At 39.7% G+C, this 20,196-nt stretch overlaps 1 protein-coding gene across 2 annotated transcripts in view; it reads left to right on the top strand.

Annotated features, from left to right (window-relative positions):
* Positions 1–20,196, top strand: part of TAFA4 (TAFA chemokine like family member 4) — a 215,603-nt gene that overhangs the window by 51,383 nt on the left and 144,024 nt on the right. For both annotated transcript variants that reach the window (XM_010350129.3, XM_010350127.3), the window contains exon 2: positions 19,919–20,059. The gene's annotated coding sequence lies outside the window, so the exon portion shown is untranslated. The remainder of the gene's footprint in view (positions 1–19,918; positions 20,060–20,196) is intronic.

Raw genomic sequence — 20,196 nt, 5'->3', positions numbered from 1 at the left:
GAAGGACTCTGGAACCAGACCCTCACAGCTTTAAATCCCAGCTTCCCTACTTAACAGCTTTGTAAACTTTTCCATATTATTAACCTCTCTGTGGTTAAATTTGAAAGTCCCTGTCTCAGAAGGCTGTTGCAAGATTCAAATGAGCTAATGTAAACAAGTTTTGAGCCTAGTATGTGGCACATAGTTAGTGCTAAATAAAAGCTGTCTCATAGCAGCTCTTATTATTTGCATACCAAGTCCCTCAAGGTTAAAAGACCCCGAATAATTGAAATTAAAGAGCAGTCAACTGGCAAGATCTTCAATTCTAATGCCCAGGGAGGGACATGTGAAATCGATACCTGATTTTCTGTTATGCCAATCAATGTATCATCACCCAGGACACAGGCAAGGGATGGAGAGGGAGCCAGCTTTGCCATTTTGAGGAAGGACACTTGTCCCTTTGAAAAATGTCTAGTCCACATCCTACTTCCACATCTGACCTGCTGTGTACAAACAGCATTATTTCACTTCACGTCTATGCATTCCCACTGGCTCCTTCTCTTCCTCAGATGTGAAATTACTTTATGGTTTACTTTTGCTTTTTCCTTTCCCAAATGCCCTGGTACTGCAGGCAGTTTGGGATTTTTCACTTTGGTTTAGTCTCAGTTAACACAGTGAAACTTCAAGTTCAGTGATCTGTGGATGGCAATTTAACAAGAAACAAAGAAAGCAATGATAGCTTGCTCGGAAGCCTGCTCCAGGAGAGGAGCCTGTATCTTGTACAGACCTCATCACCATCTGAAAATAAATTTCCACAGTACGTTTACCCCCTGACCAATGAGAGCAATGGTTATCACAGATGTTCCCTTCTCCCCACCTTGTGGGAGATTGCACTGACTAGTGATCTTTGCACCTCCGGGCCTTTGAACATGCTGTTCCCATGGCTTAAATGCTTTTCTTCCACATGTCCCTGGTCTCTCTCCTCGTCATTCAGGCTGCAAATGAAAATGACAATCCCTCACTCCCCTTGCTAAATTATCCTCTCTGTTTGCTTCCCTTTCCTCATTACTCTTTCGTTGATCTACCTTGTAAATCACTGTCTGACATACTGTTTTTTTATGAACATAAGGAATATGAAAGCAGAGACCCTGCCTGACTTGGTTACTGTGGTGTTCCAGTGTCTGGAGGCGGCATGTAGCACATAGTTGGGGCTCAAAAATATTTAGAGAGTGGATAGATTTTAAGATTTAATTCACGCGGAGCTGCTGTAAGGGAAAAAAGCTTACATTCCACATTTGGTCATGGGTAGCAGCCACCTGTGTTACCTCGTGTCACGTCCTTCAGCCTCCACTGACTTTGGCCACGGTTGCAAGGCCACTTCCCATCCCTAGCATTCGCCAGTTCTCTTGCCACCTTCCTCACTGGGCCTTCCCCAGTGCACTGATAAACCAGCAAAAGTAGCCCATGAGTTAACCTCCGTTAACCTTCAAGTTAATGCCTTTGAGTCAGTGGAGGTGAGAAGTTGATGAGGAAATGGCCTTACCTCCTATCCTTCAGGGGATGATTCTGGGAGCATCTCTGTGCTTCTTGGGAGACCCTGGTGGCATCCAGCTTTCCTTGCTCACATTAGCAACCTTCATCATGCATTCTTAAGTCCTGGTTCCAGGCTCTGCTTTGGGGAAATCCTATCCTAAGACCCGATTCATATTGATAATTTCACTTCATTGTTGCCTGTCCTTTGATCATAGCCTGCATATACACATGTAATATAAATCGGGAAACTTTATGAATCTCTTTACTATTATTTGCCTGCTTAAATATTTTATCTTTCACAATGACAAAGATCTGTTTGTCTTTGGACTTCTGACACCTGTCATCCCAAAGGTCTTAGAAACTTCATCTCCCTTTTCTCAGCTGTTCACTGAGCAACTCGCTCTTCTGTGGCTCTCCTGGTTTTCTTCTTAAAGATGCAATCGTGGACTCAGGCTTGCTGTTGCCTTCCCAGGCCATGCGTATTTATAGCACAGGCTTTTAGATTGTGGGCTAACTTTCAGAGGTGCTTGCTTTGAAATAGGCTTTCTGAAGGACCTCTGTGGGGATAATGAGGCCATTTCTACACTTGCAAGTTGGAATACATTATAGGATAGTGGTTGCAAGAGGCACTTGAAACGATGGAGCTTTCTATACAGGGCAAATTGTTTCTTTCTTTCTTTCTTTTTTTTTTTTTTTAAACCTCCTAAAAACCATTCTGCAACAGTTTCCTGGTGCTTTTGTGACTGGTGTATAGCTTATACAGAAGTCGTTGCATCATCTGTCAGTTTTCGTTCCAACTTTTGGGAGAATTGATGGGTTATAGGTTAGTCTCCCATGGGGTGGGAAGGAGGAAAGAGGGAGGAGGAAACTGTGATATTGCACAGCAAAGGTATTGTTTTACCACCTCTAAGGATGGAGATCCCTTAACCTTTTCTGTGCCGTGGGTCCCTTTGGAAGTTTGGTGAAGCCAGTGGATCCTGTCTCATAGTAATGTTTTAAAACACATAAAACAGGGTAATGAAATAATCTGTACACACAATCTAGCTATATCACAAACCTGTGCATACACCTCTGAGTCTAAAATAAAAGTAAAAAAAAACCCCACATAAAACAAAATTCTTTGGATTTCCAAGGAAGCCATTATATGAAAATGTAGTGATCAAAACATTAAAACATTTTATGATACAGAATATGTGTGCTTCTGTATTCATTTAACAACACGATCTTCAAGCAAGCCTATTAACTATATATAATTATGAGGTTGTTGATGGACACACATTTTGAGGTCTTGCTAATAAACTTTAATGAGATTTGAAAATACTTATGATTTCTATTTGTGGCCAAGTCATAGGAACTGCTAAATACCCACGTGGTTTGTTGCTGACATTTATAATGGAAGGAACTGATGAATTTCAAACAGAGGTTGATAAATCCTAAGATGTCATTTTTTCCCTCCCATTTTTTATGGACCCCTGATTCTGTGTAAGGACCCCAGGTTCAGAATCCCATTCTTGAGATTGGCAGTTGCTTTATAGCCTATGCTGAAGCTCCTGTTTTCCAGATGGGTGGGTGACGCTTTGCTCCAGCATCTGACTACCAAGAGTTGCTAGGAAGACGTTGGTTGAGTAAAAGCATTGCCTAGCACTGTGCCTGCCATTTTTACAGGACAGATATTGTTAACAAGAAGAGGGAGCGTGCGAGGATGCTCTCCCCGTCCTTTCCCTGATTTTTTTTTTTTTGTTGCTCCTTTCATCTGTTATAGAAATGGCCATTGATTGGGAGAACCAATGATGTCTGAAATTACTTATTAGATTGAAAATACTTTGGAAAGTGATTTTACTAACTTGGTTTGTCAGGTTTTCTCAAGCAGGCTCTGTTTGCTGATTGCTACTTTGCATAATGTTGTAGGATGAACAGGCCTGCTTTTTGTTTGGATGTCAGGTGTTTTTATGTCTGGTAAGGTTCTGGTTGTTTCTTATATCCATATACAAAAATATATACATATAAGGGAAACATATTAGACCAAAAGACAAGATTGTGACTAGAGTGTGCATACAAAATATGAATGAGACTGGACACGGTGGCTCATGCCTATAATCCTGGCACTTTGGTAGTCTATGGCAGGTGGATTGCTTGAGCCCAGGAATTTGAGACCAGCCTGGGACACATGGTGGAATCCTGCTTTACAAAAAATATAAAATTTGTCAGGCATGGCAGTATGTACTTGTAGTCCCAGCTATTCTGGAAGCTGAGATGGGAGGATCACTTGGGTCGTCGGAGTTGAAGGCTGCAGTGAGCCATGATCATGCCACAGCACGCCAGCCTGGGCAACAGAACAAGACCCTGTCTCAAAAAAAAAAAATGTGAATGATATAGGCCTTAGCTGAAAGAGAAGGATGATATGGGTAAAAGAGATGGAAGAGAGAATGTATTGCTCATGGAATGCCCACTGTGAGATCTTAGAAAGACAGTGTGTTGCCAGATGGTTAAGAGGGCAGACTTTGGAACCTGGGTTCTGATTCCAGCTTGCCACTTGGTAGCTGACCTTGGGCAAATCACATCACCTCCCTGCCTCCAAATTTCCTTCTTTGTAAAATGGGGGTAATGATAGCAACTGCCTCAAAGTAGAGGGGATTAAATAAGTTAATGCATTGAAAGTTCTTATCGCAGAGCCAGACATTTATGTAGGCTCCAGAAATGATGTTAGCTGCTGCTGTGATTAATTGTAACAACTATTGTTAGTACAGGTGCAATGTACAGAGCGCTTCCCTGTACCATGCCTCAGTTGAACATTGGAGTGACCCAGGCAGTTATTTCCAAATCCGTTTTCAGATAAAGAGCTTGAGGTTCAGAGAGGTCTAATGATTTGCCCATTGAAAGGATGTGAAGAGTGAGGAAAGGATTCCAAGCCTTCGGGTGACAAGATTGCCCTCATTCCAGTGTGTTCCACTGTGTTTACTATCAGCCAAAGTCCGCTTTTGCAGTTTAAGATTTTACAAATAGAGAGGGCTTATCCTTCAAGGATCTAGTGCTATTCAATGTAACTTCCTGCCAATAGTTGAAATAGATGTTCTAGAACTATGCTGTCCAATATGACAATATTTACCATTTGGAGCTATTAAGCACTTGATATGTGGTTCCTGGAACTGATGAACTTGATTTTAAATTTTACTTAGTTCAATTTAAATTTAAATGGTCACATGTGGTTAGTAGCTACTAACTGGGTAGCGTAGACAGAGTTTCCCTATGCCCAAGGCTTGGGCATAAAGCCCAGCTCTACAACTAATTCAACTAATTAGCTTTGTAACTTTAGAAAGATAATTTCTAGGGGCTCATTTCTTCCTATCTATGAAATGGGCTGATTCTATTTAGATCAACACAGAACTCCAGCTAGGCCAAGCAAGGATGAGATTTATTTTCTTTTATTTTTCTTTAAAGTAAAATAGCTATAGGAGTCCTTGAGGAATTCAAGAGAAGGCACAAAGACAGGCCAAGGAAAGTCTTGGAACTAAAAACAGAATGACCTTCAGGGACCTGGATCATCCTCTTCTAGTCTCATTTCTGTTTTGTGTGCATCTGTGTCACTCTTGTGTCTGTGAAGTCTGGCTTTCCTTGTTCCCCCTGCATGGATGAGGGAAAGCTGGCCACCCCATACCCCCTAAATTTATAGATTTCTCCTTTGACAACTCATTCTGGAATGATTAGCTGTTTCTCAGTCTCAATTCTAAGTTGCAGGAAAAGGAATCTTCCCTTGGCTTGGCTTGAATTAGCTATGGGTGGCTGAACTACATAGCAAAGTATGCTGCCCTGCCCTTTCTTAGAAGGTTTGATAGGTGCTGGGGATGTTCCTTAGTGAAAGCAGTAGTTGTGAATTGGGTCAATGTCTAGGAAAGTATCTTTGGTTAAAAATTTTGCTGCAAGGTGGAAACTGATTGAAAAACCAAATTTATTAGGTAAAGGAAATGGGAAATCCTGATTAAGTTTAGGTTTTCAAATTCATTCACTGATTGAATAAGTATTTGTTGAGTGCTTTATACTTCCTCTGTTAAGGGCTAGAGATGAGAAGCAATGCTGAGAGAAGAGGCCTGATCCTTGCCCTCATAGAGCTCCAGTCTGACAGGGATTTCTCATGTGAGTATAAAAATGCAATTCTAAAGAGTACCCAGAAGAAAAGACTAAAATCTGAGATTTTAGCTAGTGAGTACAAAGGGCTGCTTTGAGGTGGTAATATTTGCCCTGAGATATGAAGGATGACTAGGAGTTAACCAAGTGGAGGAGAGAAGAATGTGTCTGGCTCTGAACAGAAGGACTGCCATGTGCAAAGACTCTGTAGCAGGAGGGCCATAAAGAACTGGAAAAAGCTGAATAATACTGGAATTAATTGCTTCTGTTTCTTCTGGCCCCAGTTACCAAACGTACTTTGAAATTAATGGTTTCCAGGAAGCTCTGTTGTTATTATTATTATTATTATTATTGAGACAGAATCTCTCTCTGTCACCCAGGCTGAAGTACAGTGGTATAATCTCTGCTCATTGCAACCTCTGCCTCCTGGGTTCAAGTGATTCTCGTGTCTTAGCCTCCCCAGTAAAGCTGGGATTACAGGTGCACACCACCATGCCCAGCTGATTTTTTTGTATTGTTTTTTAGTAGAGATGGGGTTTTGCCATGTTGGCCAGGCTGGGCTTTAACTCCTGAGCTCAGGCGGTCAGCCTACCTCAGCCTCCCAAAGTGCCAGGATTATAGGCGTGAGCCACCATACCTGGTCTATTATTTTAATTAAAGGTTAAATGTCTTTTAGGTGGCAGAAATAAATTTTCATTCGAGATATTCATTTTTATGTTATTCTGCATATTATGATGATTTTAGTTTTTATATGCATTTCTTCTTTGGGGGATGAATAGTGCATTTAACACCTTGGAAGAGAGGTCATTCTCCCTAGCCTCTTCTGTTTTTCTGCTTTAGAAGTTTCCTAAAGTGTGTGATATATCTCCTGTGTGTTGGGGTTATGGGATCATGACCTAATATTTCCTTATATGGGCATGCTTGCTGCCAGGATGTTTCCCTGATGCCTGAACAAAGCTTTGATGAGTGGATTTGTGTTTGAAACTGTGGACTATCATAGAAATTTCTTAGGACTCAAGTTCTGGTTGTAATGCATTATAAATGTGAGCTGCTGCTTTTTAAGATCTTGAATAAGAAGAATGGCTTCCTAAGCCTTTATCTGAGCCAGTGATGTCAAACCATGGAAGGGGTTTAAGAAGCCTTCTGTGAAGGCCAAAACATTTTTTCGAAATGAGGAAAAAAAAATCCAGGGTATATTATTGTCTGTGGAAAACCACATTTGATTATACAAGTGTGCCTGAATTTTATCTTTAACTTTCATAGTATATTTTATTTAGCTGGCTGTGTCTAAAATAATATTTCTACATGGAATACTAAAAATTATTAATGGGGTAGTTCTTTTTGGTACTAAAGCTTTAAGATCTGGTGTGTATTTTATACTTAGTATCTCAGTTTGGATGCTAAATTTTCATTGGAAATATTTTAAAGGTATTTCATTTATTTCATGAAGTTTACACATGAAAAGTAGCTATGTGACTGAATGTATGTGATGTATTTCTTACACAACTACGGCTAGAGTTGGGAAGACTCCATCTTTAACAACTGCATCTTTGAACCGAGAGATAGTCTGAGTTGGGCTTTCTGCAGTGTCCAAACTTCAGTCTTTAGAAGGTCTTGGCTTACCACTTACGACCCTACCTCAATTCCACCTCTTGTTTTCTAAAGTTTTTTTCTGGTCTACACTCCCTTTGCTTCCCAGATAGTGAAATCTCCCAGCCTAGTTTGGAATCCTGGGTCTACCACTTAGGTTGTATACTTGAGTTTAAGTAAACGGAATTACTTATTTTCTCCCTTGTTAAACAGACATGTAAACAAAACAAATTTCCTTATAGGGTTATTCTAAGGATTCAACAAGATGAGTGAAAAGGTGCTTGATTGGTCCGGTATTTAACCCAGAATACACATCTGCTAAATTATTATTTATTTTTATTTATTTATTTTTGAGACAGAGTCTCTCACTTTGTCACCCAGGCTGGAGCACAGTGGCATGATCTTGGCTCACTGCAACCTCTGCCTTCCAGGTTAAAGCTATTCTCCTGTCTCAGCTTCCCTACTAGCTAGGACTACAGGCACATGCCACTATGCCTGGCTAATTTTTTTTGTATTTTTTTGTATTTTCTTTTCATTTGGAAAGAAAAGAATGCTTTCATCTGAAGTAACCATGTCAAGGGGGAAATTTTGAGTTTTGTCCTGGCAAGCAGGATGGGCAGAAAAAAAGTCAATGAAGAGACTTTTAGGACAATCTGAATTTTGGAACTGTTAGAGCATATGGTGTCTTGTTGATTTATTTGTGTCTATCTTCACCAAAACAGATTTGAGAGTGCCTTTAAGAATAATCATTGAAATGAGAGATAAAAGGAAAAATAAGGATTTTTTTGTTTTTGTTTTTTTTTTAGACATTTTGGTCTTGTTGCCCAGAATGGAGTGCAATGGCATGATCTCGGCTCACCACAACCTCTGCCTCCTGGGTTCAAGTGAGTCTTCTGCCTCAGCCTCACAAGCAGCTGAAATTACAGACATGCACCACCATGTATGGCTAATTTTTCTATTTTTAGTAGAGATGGGATTTCACTATGTTGGTTAGGCTGGTTTCGAACTCCTGACCTCAGATGATCTGCCCTCCTCGGCCTCCCAAAGTGCTGGGATTGCAGGGGTGGCCAAAAATAAGGATAATGAAGCATAAGATTAGCATATAAAAGGCATGGTGAAAGGTCCTGTTCATTTACTGAAGATGAACTGCCAATTTTGCTCTCAGCTTCCTGGTAGTCAAAGTGAAGCGTGAAAAACAATAGATTAGGCTGGGCACAGTGGTTTATGCCTGTAATCCCTGCACTTTGGGAGGCTGAGGTAGATGGATCACTTGAGATCATGAGTTTGAGACCAGACTGGCCAACATGGCAAAATCCTGTCTCTACTAAAAATACAAAAATTAGTCGGGCGTGGTGGCGCACGCCAGTAATCCTGACTACTCGGGAGGCTGAGGCAGAAGAATCACTAGGACCTGGGAGGCAGAGGTTGCAATGAGCTGAGATCACGCCACCGTACTCTAGCCTGGGTGACAGACTGAGACTCTGTCTTAATTAAAAAAACAAAAAACAATAGCTTATATGAAGTACAGTTTCCGTAAGATAAAAACTAGTATTAATGAAATTTGAACCTTCTAGGTATTTCGGTAGTTTGCTCCCACATGGAGTGTCTGCAGTACCTAGCAGGGGTGTGAGAGGACACCATTTAGAGACCTGGCTTCATTGGTACCCTACTCCAGATAGCTGGCCAAATTCACTCTCTTGTACTTCTCGTCAAAACCTTAGTCTGTGTCAACAAGCAGTCAATAAGGTGTTTTGCCACTTTTTCTTCCCTTGGGGCCATCTGTGTCAGTATTTGTTGTACTTGCCCATAAGACAGATACCAGCTCTAGAGAGAGGTAAAAAACCAGTGGCATGCTGCAACACTGGTAATAATGGTTCGCCACTTACTCACTGAAGCACTCATTCATTCCTAGATTTGTTAAGAACCTGTTGTGTGCTCGCTGCTACTTTTGGCTTTAGAGGATCAGTGTTTCTTGGGCTCTGTTGTTACCGTCCTGCTCCAGGCCATCGCCATCTCTTGCTTGGACCTCTGCAACCATCTTCCTGTTTTTGATCCTGCCCCCACACCAGGGCATGCTCTACCCAGCAGCTGGAAGGCTGTAAACCATCTCCTACTTCTCTCCTGCTTAAAGCTCCATACCACATTTGGAATAAAATTCTAACGGTACACGATGGCCTGCAAGTTTCTGTCTGGTCTGTCCCTGGGGACCTCTCTGCCATCACCTGCTACCTAACGTTACCTCCTACCTCTCTTTGCCTTGCTGACTCCTCTCTGGTTGCCCTAGCTACCTCTCCGCTCCTGAACACACCAAGCTTATTTTAGCTTCAGGCCCTTTGTACTGTCTCTTTACCCGGAATATATTTCCCTTGGAAGGTCACATTATGTAATTCACCATGATGTCAGAGTCACCTCAGTGAGGCCAGGCCATCCCTGAACACCCAGTCCAAGTAGCTAACCTCTTCCTCCCAGCTCAGCTAGTCTCCATCACACTGTTCACTTATGTTTATGTTTTCCTGTAATGCTTCTCTCGGTCCACAGTTACCTCATTCATGCTTGTTTACCTGTTTGTCTCCCTATGCTATAATGCAAGCTCCGGGACACTGGGGACCTTGTCCACCCTCTGTGCCTAGGACCCAGCACAGGCTCTGGCACAGAAGAGTTGGTTTAAAAAAAATCTTTGTTGAATGAATCATGCAGAAGTGACCCAGTGAACAGAGAAATAGAACATGGAGGCTGTGCTGGCTCTTCTCTCGCTTCCCAGTGTATAGCTAATTCCCCTTAGTCACCATATCTCCCCTCCTCTTTTCTCTAGATGAGTTTTGTGGTTTCCTTTAGTGTCTCTTCCTTTTCCCCCACCTAGTCAAATCAAAACACAACAAACCCACATACACATACAGACCTTTCCCCTCAAAAAGAACAATAAACAAAACCAAAAACAGCTGGGCGCGGTGGCTCATACTTGTAATCCCAACACTTTGGAGGCTGAGGTTTGTAGATCACCTGAGGTCAGGAATTTGTGACCAGCCTGGCCAACATGGCGAAACCTCGTCTTTACTAAAAATATGAAAATTAGCCGGGCATGGTGTTGGGCATCTGTAATCCCAGCTACTTGGGAGGCTGAGGCAGGAGAATCGCTCGAACCAGGGAGGTGGATGTTGTGGTGAGCTGAGACCGTTCCATTGCACTCCAGCCTGGGCAACAAGAGTGAAACTCCTTTTCAAAAAACCCCTCCCAAAACAGAAAAACAACCAAAACAAAACCCAAAACACCCTCAAAGTCCTCTTTACTGCTTTCCATCTTTTCTCTTACTGTTCTTTGTTGTCGCCTCTTCCAGGAAGGTTTCCTGGATTACAGCAATCCCCAGTGATGTTACCCTTTTCCACATGGTTAAAGTCTTTGTTTTCATTATGCTGAAACACTCTGCCAAATATTGAATGGCCTACTCTGTTGACTACCCCTTGTGGTTTTTTTCTGGCCTTTTCCTGTTAGATTGTCACCTGTGAATTGACAGTTTTCTTAATTTCCCCCAGCATGCTTTAATATAGTGCCAGTAGCAAGTCTGCTTTCAGTACACACAGACTGGGTGTTCGAATATCTTTAAATAGCTTAGGACCTTTGATAGTTCACAGCATAGACTTGTGTTATAGAAGTAACAGGGCTGGGCTCGGTGGCTAGTGCTGCTACTTTGGGAGGCTGAGGCAGGGGGATCGCTTTAGCCCAGGAGTTCGAGACCAGCCTGGGCAACATGACAAAACCTTGTCTCTACTAAAAATACGTAAAATGAGCCAGGCATGGGAGTGTGTGTCTTATCATCCCAGCTACCTGGGAAGCTGAGGTGGGAGGATCACCTGAGTCTCAGAGAACAAGGATGCAGTGACCCCTGATAGTGTCACCGCACTCCAACCAGGGTGACAGAGTGAGACTCTGTCTCAAGAAAAAAACACAAAGAAGTAACAGGAAGAACCAATAAACACTGCATCCCATTAAATCTGCATTTATAATGTGTAATATTCCATAGAAATAATTACCATTTCATTTAGATGCTGTCCGTGTATTTTGATTTAGCTTTTTCTTTTGGTACTACTATTTAGTGTGATAGTGTTACTTAAATTATATCTTATGTTTATTTAAGGATAGTTAGAATTCTATTTATAAATATGGCTTTATTAAAAATTTAAACGTGTAATTATTATAATAAAAATGTACGTATTGTAAACCAGTTAACATGTTAGAATGGTCAAAAGATTTCCTTTTTTGCCCACAGGAGGGCACCAATGTCAAACAAAAGATGAATTTAAGGTTGAAATACAGGGTTAGATTAAGCTTTTAAGAAGCATTTATCCAGATTAGAATGGCCGATATTGTCTGCGATGGGCTTGTCTTGCCATATAATCCACTCATGGTTGAATTTACTGTGTATATATCTATATCCCTTAGCTGTTTGTTAACAGTAGCTAATTCACACTGTATTTTTCCTAAAATGGTCCATGAGTCATTGTTACAGCTGGAAGGCACCTTGGAAGTCGGCCAGTTAAACTCTATTTGTTTACAGATGAGGAATTTGGGAAGCATAGAGGTTAAATGACCATTCATTTGAGAGTGAAACTAGGGCCTTACATTTATTCATTTATTAGCAAAGCATTTAACTTCCATGGTATGCAAGGTATTACACCAGCAGTTGGGGTGGAAGGGAAATAAGACATTATTCCTCCCCTCAAGAACTTTACATTCCGGTTTTAAGTAAGTAGACTACCATTACCCATAGCAATGATGATAGTATTAGAAGACCCATTATTTAATGTTTATGGAAATTTTTTATGTAGAAGATAGATCCTATCATGTAAAAACTTTTTGGATAAAATTCAAGTGCTTGGCAACTTGTAGATAGCCTCCAACATTTATGTTGGCTACTGATTATGTTGAAATCCTTAGAGACTCTGTTTTATTTGAAAAATGAGAAATGAGAGGAAAATTTCCAATTAAAAACTGGTCTAATTAAAAGAAATAAATCCTCTGCAGTAAGGATAATTGGGCCTTGAGAGATTTATGGCTAAACTGTCATTACGGTTTACATTTGTTCAGCCCCAGACCTGGGCAATTTCACTTGGACAACAAGCTGTGGAGCCATGCTGGGTGCTGCCGATTTTGGTGAGCTCATTTTATTTTATGTAACTTGCCAGCTAAGTTTTATGTATACCGTCTCTTAATTAACCATTATCACTTAGCAGTGATTGCTTTTGTACTTTTTACTTCATGGTCACTTGAAGGCTGGAGTTTTTCTTCATTAACAAAATGAGTAATTTGACCATATATCCATTAGAAAGGAATGTATCAGTGCCCTTAAGATGCTGTGTGTTTTAAGGAATTCCTCAGTTCTTAAAATGACAGTGTAAACCTTACCCAAACAGCATGTCTACTTATTTAAATCATCTCTGACTAGAAGAGCCCTTTTTAAAAATGGGAAAAGAATCTATCTTCTTTCTTTGGGCACACGTGCAGTTTTGTTACATGCATAGATTGCGTAGTGGTCAAGGCAGGGCTTTTAGAGCATCCATTACCTGATTTATATGCATTGTACCCATTAACTGACTTCTCGTCCACCCCCTCCAACCTCCTCACATTTCTAAAACAACTCTCTACCACCTAATTTAGATGAGATGGTATTGGTAACACTTGAAATTAAAATGCCATTCATAAAATTCTTTAATATTTAATAGACAGTTATTGTCTTTAATGGCTCGTTTACAATATGCTTTAGCATGTTGTAAAATTGTTCAATAGTAAATTCTTCACTGATGTTTTTAAGCAAGCAATAAAAAGTAGTTTATGACATGTATATACCACAGATTGGTGGAAAAATATGGTTGCTTTAATGTAAGACAGTGAACATTCCCTAAATACAAAGTAATGCCACATATGTGATAATTATAAATGATAGCTCAGTGGAGGTTCTGCCATGTATCAGTGCTTGAAGTATATTCACATAAATGTTGGTAACCTATTAAATACATTTACTTTCACCAGCACACTCTTTAATATAAGATCATTAATACCTGCCTTATTTCAGGATGTATTTGTCAAGAGAGAAGTTACATTTCATTGTGTTGCTTTGGTGGAAAAGCCGTTTGCAGATTTCTGAAGACAATTCAATGTGATTGTGTTATTTAAGCAACTGCAAATGGAAACATCTTTCCTCATTTCTGTGTGGAGAAATGATGAATAGTTTTATGTAGGCAAGTTCTGCTTCAGAATTTCTATTGATTATCGGAATGGAAAGACATCACTATTTTCTACTCATAAAACCCTCTAGTTACTCCCCAAACCCAGGTTGCTGATTTCTGAAACATTTCCTACTTCCATCATCATCATCATCTGTCTGTATGGAAATTAGTGTGGAAAAATTATTAACCACAATGTCTAAACTCTTCAGGGTGTCACCTCTTACATCATTAGCTGAAAAAATTATTTCTACTTGTGCCCCGATACCCAAGGGGCTGAGTACAGAAGGCACCAGGCTATCCCAGTAGATCCCAGCCTGGGAGGTCAGAGATGAACTGATTGTGAGTCTGGAAATAGCTAATTATCCAAACCACCTCATTCTGGAGGTGATGTAAGATGTGCTTGGAGACTTCCCTGGTAAGTGGGCAGGCAGGAAAGGGCAGTGTGGTTTAGTAGCACTTGGACTGTTTGTTATGAAGTAGATTCTGCTTTGCTGTGTATTGTAAAAATGCTTTTGAATTTGAATGTGTTAGGAGGTGAGTTTGAGTGGATGCACAAAAATCCATTTTTAACATTTTGGTGCTGAATTCCTTCATAGAAATCAGCTGAAGTAATTTAGCCTCATGCATGATCTGGCTCTGGTATATCTTCAATGAAATGTTTTAGAGTTCTATTCAGAAGTGCAGCTGTTTGCCATCTGGTTAAAAAAATGGTGCTGAAGGCACTCAAGCTGTATATAATTCTTGCATACTTGGTCTTAATTTGGGAAATGACATTAGTTAACCTTTAATAAATCAGTAGCAAATCAGAAGCCTGTGCCACTGTTTTTCACTAGCTTTTCAGAGATGAGGCATTATTTATTTAGGTATTAATGTAAACCATCATGGGCACAATTCCAGCATCTGCTAACAAATTCAGTCCAATTGTCTACACAAATTCAGCCACAGATAGAATTTTTAATGTCAGATTGATGACCAATGTCTTCAAGTCCTGAAGAAAGACAGATTTATTTTCCTCCTGTTTACTAAAGCATGAAAAGGGACTGACACTTTTTGGAGATAATTTTACTAGAACTGAAACTGTAGGTACCTTAGTACCAGACAGCATAAATTAGAATCTTGGCTCAGCCATGTACTAGCTTAGTGAGCTTGGACAAGACACTTCTTCCTATGCCATATTGTGACGTAAATAAATCGTCTTTTTAAGTGAGTGTATATTTTAAAATGACTAAAAAGTACATGGTTCCTAGCAGGCGCTATGTAAGTGTTTTAAAAATAAAAACAAATAAAGCTCCTCTGGAGGCTTGGGTGAATGCTCAGAGAGTTGAATTAACCAGAACATTCAAGCTTTCAACTCTCCTTAATGTTTAGAATTGGCAGTAAATTCTCAGTCATTTTAGTATATTTTATAAACCGAAGCCTTTTAAGTACGTATGTAATGTCTTACTTTGGTATCATTTCCAACTTAATGAAAAGTTCAAAGAATAGTACAGAGAATCCCATATACCCTGTGCCTGATTCACCAATTGTTTACCTTTTGCTTATTTGTTTTTGCATTCATTCATTCCCTCTCTCTTCTCTTTCTCATTCGCTCTATCCTGCTCTTCTCTCTCTCTTTCCTTTTGCCTTCTTCCCGCCCATGTTTTCTTAAAGTCATTTGAAAATAAATGGGAGGCATTTGCCCCTTTATTCTTAAATATTTCAGGGTGTATTTAATAGCAAGGGCATTTTCTTTCTTAACTACAGTATGAGAATCAAAATCAGGAAATTTAATGTTGTAGAACACTGTAATGCAATTTGCAGGCTATAGTCAGATACTGTTGATTTTCTCAATTATGACCTTTATGGGCTACATATATGTGTCCTTGCTTTTGTGTGGGTGTACAGTTCATTCTGAGAATGACTGTTTTTCCTGGTCCAAGATCCAATATAAGATCGCAGTTGCATTTGGCTGCCATGTTTCTTGCCTTTATTTGAGACAATTCTCATGTTTATGTTTATTTTTATTTTTGCCTTTCATGACCTTGATACTCTAAGAATACAGAGAAATTAGGTTGCAGGATGTTTCTCAAATTTGAGTTTATTTGATTTTCCTCATGATTAGATCCCGGTTTAAGGTCACAGTGCTTTTCAATTTTAAGAGGAACTGGTATTTCATCATCATAGATTTTGAGTGGAAAGATGGGGGGAATATGATGCCCTGCAAATTCACTTGTGGAGTCAGGGGGGTTTTCAGACAGAAGAAGTATTCTGAAGGTGCTCATCTACAAGTGAATGACTATATTCTAGAAAGAATAGTTCTCTGGGGGATTTTACCTCACTGATAAGTGAGGCAAGAAGATAAAGTGAGGAGGAAGACACAGCCTCTCTATTTTCCTTGATAAGAAATCAAGGGTAGGTAAAATTTTTTCTTGTGTAACATGGAAATAAATTAAACATCTGCAGAATGGTCTCTTCTGCCTGGGAACCTCAAAGTTTCTTGGTGCCAAGAGACATAAATAGGCTTTCTACTCTTTTGTAGTAAATCAGCCACTGTCTCCATATAATACCCACACATCAGGCAGAAGATGAAGAATGTAGCCCAGCATCCACCATCTTTTTAATTCATTCCAAGAATGACCAGATATGTTCTAAAAAAGTTTTCTCAGTCTAGATATGGGCAATGTCTTTCATCCCCAAGAACACTGAGACTCCTTAAAAACAAATGACTTTTGAAGCAGACTGATAGAAAGGACTGTGTTATAGTTGGGAACAACAGAGGAATAAAATGATTGCATGTAAATGCTTTTTTTTTGATGCCATGCACAAAATTATTGATCTTTAATGTGCTGAAGTTTAGAAGCGACACAGTTTGGTTAAAATGTCCCCTCCAAAACTATATTGAAATTTAATTGTCATTGTGATGGTATTAAGAGGTAGGATCATAAGAAGTGGATTAGGTCACGAGGCTTCCACCCTCATGAATAGATTAATGTCATTATCTTGGGGGCTGTGTTCTTTATTGTGAAGAGTGGATTGTCATAAAAGTGAGTTCAGTCCTTTCTTGCTCTCTTGAGTACTCTTCCCCTTCCATCTTCTGCCATGGGGTAATGCAGCAAGGAGGCCCTCACCAGATGCTGGCACCTTTCATATTAGACTTCCCAGTTCTAGAGCTATGAGAAATATATTTTTTTCTTTATAAATTATCCAGTTTCAGGTATTCCGTTATAGCAGAAGAAAACAGACAAAGGCAAAAAATTGGTACAGAGAGTGGGGTTATTGCTATAACAAATACTTGAAAATGTGGAAGCAGCTTTGGAGCTGGGTAATGGGTAGAGGCTGAAACAGTTTTGAAGTAAATGACGAAAAAATCCTGTATTGCTGTGAATGGAGTGTTAAGGGTAGTTCTGGTGAGGGCCCAGAGGAGAGAAGAGAATAGCTGTAGGAAAAGTCTGAGACTTCTTGGAGATCACTTAAGAGGTTGTGATCAGAATGTTTTTAAAGATATGGATGGTAAAGGCTATTTTGATGAGGTCTCAAGCAGAAATGAGAAACACGGTATTGGAAACCAGAGTAAAGACAATCCTTGTTTTAACATGGTGATGAATTTGGCTGAATTGTGTCCATGCCCTAGGGTTTTTTAGAAGATGGAATTTAAGGACAATGATCTAAGGTATGTGGCAGGAGAGTGTTCAAGGTGCTCCATGGTTTCTTTTGGGTGCTCACAGTAAAATGAGTGAATAGAAAAAATATTTAAAGACAGAATTTATAATTAAAGGGGAAGCAGAAGAGAAAGCTTTGGAAGACTCTCTGCCTGGCCATGTAAAGAATAAAACAGCATATTTGGGAGAAAATACTAAGGGTGCAGTCAGGCACCCATTTGCTAAAGAGATTAATACAGCTAGAATGAAGCCAGGTGCAGTTTAAGACAATGAGGGAATTACCCTGACAATATTCCACAGACCTTTCAGGCAAGCTAGGACCTTGAGGGCAAGATTTCCAAAGCGGTACCTGTGGGACCTCAGCATTTACTGCCCTATGCAGTCTTGGAATTCTGTTCCCCAAATTCCAGTGCAGCATCCCTCAAGCAGGCCCAGGTGCAGCTAGTGCCAGAGCTTCAGAGGGCACAAGTGGTATGTCTTGGTGGCACCCACATGGTGCTGATCCTGTGGAAGTACAGAATGTGTGAGCCTTGGAGCCATGGCCACCTCTACATAGATTTCCAAGGATGTATCAGACAGTCTGGAGGTCCCGGCAGAAACTCATTACAAGGGAGGAGCCACCACAGAGAGCAGTACTAGGGAGCACTGTTAAAGTGGGGCTATGAGAGTGAGACTACCTCAGAGACTCCTGAAATATAGAACTGCCAGCGTACCACTCCAGCCTCAGAGCTGTGGGCACAAGACACCAACCCAAGACAGCTGCTGAGTGGATGGGGTCTAGCCAAGCCATGGGGGCAGGGCTACCCAAGGCATTGGTAACCTAATTTCTGCTGTAGTATGTCCAGGATGCAGGACATATAGAGCCAGAGGACGTTATTCTCCAGCTTGAAGACTTAATGTTGTTTTCCCTGTTGGGTTTTGGACATACTGGGAACCAGTTACTTCTTTCATTTTCCTATTTCTCCCTTTTGGAATGGGAATGTCTGTTTTATGCCTGTTTCATCATTTTGTTTTGGAAGTAGATAATTTGTTTTAATTATATAGGCTCACAACTGGAGGACATTTGAGGTGGGATGAATCGTACCTTGAGTCTCATATGTGATTTAGATGGAACTCTGGACTTTGGTCTTTTGAATTGATGCTTTTGGGCTATTTAGGTGGAATGAATATATTTTATATGCGAGAAAAACATGAGTTTTGGGAGGCCAGAGGTGGAATGTTAAGGCTTTGAATGTGTCTTCCAAAACTCGTGTTGAAATTTAATTGCCTTTTTGATATTGGACTTCCCAGCCTCCAGAACTGTGAGAAATAAATTTCTTTCTAAATTACCCAATTTCTGTTCTGTTATAGCAGCAGAAAACAGACAAAGACATGACAAGAAAGAGTTAATTCTTTCAAGCAAATGCCTAAGGTACACTCTGGGAAAATACAACTGAATGAGTTATGGCTCAGCCTAAAATTAAACTCCTGGCTCCTTGTCTGGCATATGAACTTTTAGATCACATTACTTTCCACTGATGGATCTATTTTTTTAATGAATTGAAAAAAGAATACCCAGTGGTTCCTTTTGTGTGAAGAAAACAAGATAAATATTAGCCAGGAAAGGTCATTTTGGTTTCCAATATGTGGGAAGTTCATTATGATGGGTTCTGATAAATTGTATTGTGTAGTTCTTTCTGATCGCAGAAGGTCACATCGTGCCCTTGGGTGGACATAAGAACACACATACTTAATAAAGTTGGAGGATCTGAGAGATGAACATTTTCAAGTTTTTTTTTTTTTTTTCTGAGCAACTCATACTTATACAGTTATTTAAAGCCGTTTCCCTCTTGTTGAACTAATTACTCAAGGCTCATACTCTCTTATATGAAGCCCAAAGTGGTGAGTCTTCAAATTTATCACCAAAAGTGTTCTCCAATCAAACTTGTGGAATTATCTTCTGGTTATCTAAGAGAAAAGTCTCAGTTGTGCTTGGTGGTGGATTCTTAATTGGTTCTACAGGATTCTAAAGTAATTAGACTGCATTTCAAAAATCATTTTTATGTTATATTTGCAACTTGAATATTTATTAATGCATATCATTATTTTTCTCTGATCTCCACCACAGGGAGAGATGTATTTAACTTAGCATCTTTACAAATGGTGTAGTTTCATGTTCTGCTTTTTCCTCAAGATTTCTTGGCCTTAGGACCATCTGAGTCCTTTTACAAATGTGTTCACTAAGTAGAATTTTTTCTTTTTTAGGTTTGTGCATCAAGGGAGTGTCTATTGCAGTATTCACAAGTGTTCTTTATATTTTGGTATGGTGGATTATATTGGAAAATACTTTTTCCCTTGGTGTCCTATTAATATTTTTTCGAAAAGCAACCTTGTAGGTTGTCTGTCATCATCTTCAGGCTTATGTCACACAAACCTAAGAATTCAGAGCTTTATGCTGGCTTTTCCGCTGCTCTATGGGCTTGGGCAAATTACGTGTCTTGGGAATGTGTTATCTCCAACTTCCAGTTTTGTCCGATGATCAACGAAATGGGAGAGTGAACTTGATGCATTTCAAATGATTTGGGGCCTTCTGTTACATTTTGAATACCCTTCCCATTGCAGGAAGTTCTTTAAAACTATATTGTGTTAACTAATATGTGGCTAGTTAATGACTGTAGAATTTTCTTTCTTTTCCTCCCTAGTATTAGGACACCTCACAACTATGCATATGTTTGACTGTCTGCCATTTGCCTGAAACTGCAGGTGTCATGTTAAAGACCATTATTTTGCTACTGGAAATTAGTTTCATTTTAACATTAAAATGCTAATTGATTTCATTTGGCTTTTTTAACATAGGTCTTCTGAGCTATGATAATTTTTTTGGAGCGGCAGAAATGATTGGTCCTAGCTACAGATGGGAATTTGGAGTCACTCTGAAATACATCCTGGAATAATTAATTGTGTTTGACTGGAACCAAATCTTAGGAAGTCTCCAAGGTAAGATTATTTTAATGTTCACCTAGAGATAATATCTTTACAGAGTATTGAGAATTTTAGCAAAACTGAGTATCCTGGAGTTGATGATTTTTTTTTTTTTTTTAGAAGGCTGCTTTTACATAGAATTTTTAGGATTT

The sequence above is a fragment of the Saimiri boliviensis genome, chromosome 8 (assembly GCF_048565385.1).
Source record: "Saimiri boliviensis isolate mSaiBol1 chromosome 8, mSaiBol1.pri, whole genome shotgun sequence".
Lineage (NCBI taxonomy): Eukaryota > Metazoa > Chordata > Mammalia > Primates > Cebidae > Saimiri > Saimiri boliviensis.
The sequence above is the reverse complement of the archived record's forward strand: the minus strand, read 5'-3'. Positions and strand labels throughout refer to the sequence as shown.